The 5,000-nt window shown below is 35.8% G+C and overlaps 1 protein-coding gene across 2 annotated transcripts in view; it reads left to right on the plus strand.

Moving 5' to 3' along the window:
* LOC122248308 (uncharacterized) overlaps window positions 1-5,000 on the plus strand; it is a 295,414-nt gene that overhangs the window by 22,599 nt on the left and 267,815 nt on the right. The gene's annotated exons all lie outside the window — the stretch shown is intronic.

Raw genomic sequence — 5,000 nt, forward strand, 5'->3', positions numbered from 1 at the left:
CAGGTTTTTTTTTTTACTTTATCAATGGTATGGTGACGTCACGGGAGTCCTTGTTAGATCCACCCCATTGTTAGATATATCGCCTTCTATGTTATTTTCTCCTCTATTACCCGGAAACACTTCGTATTTCTGTACATCATTTTGTAATGATTGATCTTCTCTATCGTATAGTTATATAAAAACCTCTTTAAGCGATGCTGAGCTATGTTGAAAATTATCTATTTTAGAAATGTTCACTGCCAGAGTTTGCTTTCCTTTAGTCTGTTGTTGAAAGGCCTAATGAAATATGTTTTATTAACATGGCCGAGGGTCTAATATGTGTAAAATGTATCGTTATAGTTGTCATTGTTATAACATTTTTTTGTTATTTTTGTTCTTGTTTTTTGTGTGTGTATTTTTCTTCTTCATATTCGTTGCTGTTATAGCTGTCATATTTCTTCCTTTAAGATCATTGTTTTTATTCTTAGATTATTATATTTATTGTCTTTACGATTTTTATCATTTCTATTGTTATTTTTCATCGTTACAGTCATTATCCTCATTATCCTCATCATTACCATCATCTTCACAATTACCATCGCTATTATCATCATTACCATCATCTTCACTATTATAATTATCATCACCATCATCATTTTCTTCATTACCGTCATCACCATCATCATCATTGTCATTATATTCATCATCCTCATCCTCATCACCATTAATATTTCCATCACCATTATCATCCTTATCATTATCATCTTCATCATCATCTTCACCATCATCCTCATCACCATTAATATTTCCATCACCATCATCATCCTTATCATTATCATCTTCATCATCATCTTCACCATCATCCTCAGTATTACCATAACTATCACCATCATCATCATAATCATCATCATCCAACTAGCACAATTTTCCAAAAGAAAATACAAAAAAAAAACTTTTACCAACTCAAATTATAGCTAAATTAGATTAAAAAATTGCTATCATAATCCTGCAAGATAATTTGTTTCAACGTGATTGTCGCCCCCCCCTTCTCCCCCCCCAAAAAAAAAAAAATATCTGAAAGTTTTAATGATGCTGTTAAATATCCCGGAGGAGACAGTAAAGGTAGAGAAGGAGGAGAAGAAGGAAGAAAAGGAGGAGGAGAAGGAAGAGGAGAAGAAGTTGGAGGAAGAGGAGGAGGAGGAGGGGGAGAAAGAGGCGGAGAAGAAGGGGGAGATGGAGGAGAAGGAGGAGGAGAAGAAGGAGGAGGAGGAAGAGGAGGTGGAGGAGGAGGGGGAAGAGAAGGAGGAAGAGGAGGAGGAGGAGAAGAACTAGGAGAAGGAGGAAGAGGAGGAGGAGGAGGAAGAGGAGGAGGAGGAGGAAGAGGAGGAGGAGGGGGAGAAGGAGGAGAAGGAGGAGGAGAAGGAGGAAGAGAAGGAAGAGGAGGAGGAGGAGGAAAAGGAGGAGGATAAAGAGGAAAGGAAGAGAAGAAAGAAGAGGAGGAGGAGAAGAAGGAGGAGGAGAAGGGGAGGGAGAAGGAGAAGGAAGGAGGAGGAAGAGGGGGAAGAAGAGGAGGAGGAGAAGAAGAAGAAGATGTTGGAGAAAGAGGAGGAGAAGGAGGAGGAGAAGAACTAGGAGAAGGAGGAGGAGAAGGAGGAAGAGGAGGAGGAGGAGGAGGAAGAGGAGGGGGAGAAGGAGGAGAAGGAGGAGGAGAAGGAGGAAGAGAAGGAAGAGGAGGAGGAGGAAAAGGAGGAGGATAAAGAGGAAAGGAAGAGAAGAAAGAAGAGGAGGAGGAGGAAGAGGAGGAGGAGAAGAAGAAGAAGATGTTGGAGAAAGAGGAGGAGAAGGAGGAAGAGGAGGAGGAGGAGAAGAAGAAGAAGTTGGAGATGGAGGAGGAGAAGTAGGAGGAGAAAGGGGAAGAGGAGGAAGAGGAGGAGAAGGAGGAGGAAAAGAAGAAGTTACAGAGAGAAATAGACACAGAGAAAGAGACTAAAAGAGAGAGAGATACTAAGAGAAAAAAAAAGAGAGAGAATAGAAAGAGCAAGAGAGACTTAGAGAAAGAGAGACTTGGAAAGAGAGAAAAGAGAAAAGAAAAATAAATGGACAGAACAAAAGAAAATAAAAATGAAAGAGAACAGGAAAAAAGAGAGAGTTAGATAGAGAGTTACACAGAGAGAGAGAAAAATTCCAAAATTATCCGAAAATGCGAGCGTGATTTTAATATTCAAGTCATGTTGATATGCTCCAACAGGTCCTAATAATTAAACCTGACCCTTGGCGTTTTTCTCTCAACTTTAGATTGTTGAATACTTTTAATTTCAAGATGTTTAAACGAAAAATATATATGGTACAGGCTCGAATTTTTATCATACTTGTAGTATGTTCGGTGGATACGAAACAAGACAAGTTTCTGTTGGGTATTATGAAAAAAAAAAAAATATTTTTTTTCTTCAATTTATTCAAATCTTTTTCTAGCATTTGTAACGTTTCATAATCAGTAATGCTAATTCCCTAGGGGTCATTCTACATTTTCATTTCAAGGCTGTTTTTAAAAAGATTATGGAAATGATAACTCAGTTGGTGTGTATAACTTTTCCATTTTCAAATCACTGCTATGAAACTGGGCGGTTGTCTGATGATAATAATAGAGCATAAGCTATGATACAAATTAAATATAAAGATAAACATATTTTTATCCAATACGAATTTTTCAGTTCTGTTCTTTTTCTACTTCCTAACTTTATCAATCTAACCTAGTCTATTATTATCATCCTTATTTTTGTTAAATCATCCTACACACAGATATATGTAGCAGCGTCTGACAATAAACGCCTTTCAAATCGAGCTTGTACAATGGCAGCAGAATTCATAACTGACAGGTGCGTTACAGATAGCCCATCTGGCTGCGCTTCTGAAGCCTAATGACCGGCCTTTAATCAACGCCAGCCAGACCCTGGATCCCTTGCGCCTGTGAAACACCTACCGTTGAGGGTCGCTATCACCGCACGTGCATGTTTTTTTTTTTTTTTTTTTTTTTTTTTTTTTTTTTTTTTTTTTATAGATGTCTAATAATCACAGGTATGGGGAGATGAAGTTGCTCAAAGCCACACATGCGGGAAAACAAGACAAAAAAACAGAAGTATACAGTGATTCAAAATCGACTTTATGTATTGCATAACACTATTCCATGTCCCACGCTAGATACTAGTGTCATGCCAGAACTCTATTGTCTTGTATAACATAAACAGATTGGCATTTACAAAGACATTTAAAGATAAGAGTATAGAGCTAAAAGACATGAATACACCGTAAAAAGTATAACGATAAGATTCTGTGATTTCTTCCCATTTGATAAGCGCATATAAGAGTCCTGCACCAGATACTTGGTTGATAAGTTGAAAATAGGTTGTCCACCATGATGACACCCACCATGTTAACAAGAGTCCCTCTCCCCTCTATATCTCCCTTGTGGCGAAATCATAACACCGATTTACTCGCTGGAAGATCCTAGAAAATAGGCCGCCAAGAGGAACCTCGTACAAGATTTGGGAACTGTATTCAATCTTGCAATTCACACAGGAAGGCGAGCGCTCCAGATGCAGCATTATTATTACGACCGAACAATTGCAACGGCAGGAAACAAAAGCATACATGTAACTCCGTAGTAGCAGTCGACAACGTATTTTAGCAACATTTTAGCAACATTCTTGCAACTGTACCTACAGAGAGCACTTCAAACTTTTCGACGCATTTTTGCCAGTGCGCTTCCGCCCTTCGAGCAGCCACTATATATGTGAAGGCTTTTAAGAGCAAGCAAATGTAAACTCGCATGATTTCCGTCGTATTCAACTAAGCTTCGAAAGCTTTCACATGCGAGTATCTTTTCCCCGCGTGAAAGAAAGAGGGAAAAGTAAACACGAGAGGCTTCTTTGGTCACAGAGTTCTGTTTCTAATACAAGGAAAAAGAAGACGAAAAAAAAAAATGTTTGCGTATCTCTTAATACGAAGGGCGAAATTAAAAAAGGAAAAAAAGGAATAAAAAAGACATCATTTGTAATTTCAAAAGATCCAATACAGATGGAAATTCCAGAAGGAAATCAATGATTTTTTAAATTCATTGTGATCTCATGGAATTAGAAGTTTTCATGTCATTTCTCTATACTTCCTACGTAAAAATATTTCTCGGAGCGTATGCCATTGTATCGGATTGTATGCAGGAGAAAAATCCCAATCACTGAATTGTCATCGAGCTCTGGAGTAAGTAAGTGTGTGTGTGTATGCGAAAGAAGAGAAAGAGAGAGAGAGAGAGAGAGAGAGAGAGAGAGAGAGAGAGAGAGAGAGAGAGAGAGAGAGAGAGAGAGAGAGAGAGAGAGAGAGAGAGAGAGAGGTATATATATATATATATATATATATATATATATATATATATATATATATATATATATATATATATATAGAGAGAGAGAGAGAGAGAGAGAGAGAGAGAGAGAGAGAGTGAGGTATATATATATATATATATATATATATATATATATATATATATATATATATATATAGATGAAGAGAGAGAGAGAGAGGAGATAATATATATATATATATATATATATATATATATATATATATATATATATAATATATATATATATATATATATATATATATATATATATATATATTATATATATATATATCTATATATATATATATATATAATTATATATATAATATATATATATATATATATAATATATATATATATATATAATATATATATATATATATATATATAATATATATATATATAGAATATATATATATATATATATATAGAGAGAGAGAGAGAGAGAGAGAGAGAGAGAGAGAGAGAGAGGGTATGTATATCTCTCTGTAATTATTGGCTAATTATCTCTTATTTTGCCCTGTTCATCATCGATTATGCATGCATATTGCCTATACATATATTCTTTCCTTCTTCAAACTCTCTCTCTTTCTCTCTTTTACTCTCACATCCCCTCTTCCTTTCT

This window comes from Penaeus japonicus, unplaced genomic scaffold (genome assembly GCF_977035675.1).
Source record: "Penaeus japonicus unplaced genomic scaffold, GWHDUDI00000001_assembly GWHDUDI00000017, whole genome shotgun sequence".
Classification (NCBI taxonomy): Eukaryota; Metazoa; Arthropoda; class Malacostraca; order Decapoda; family Penaeidae; genus Penaeus; species Penaeus japonicus.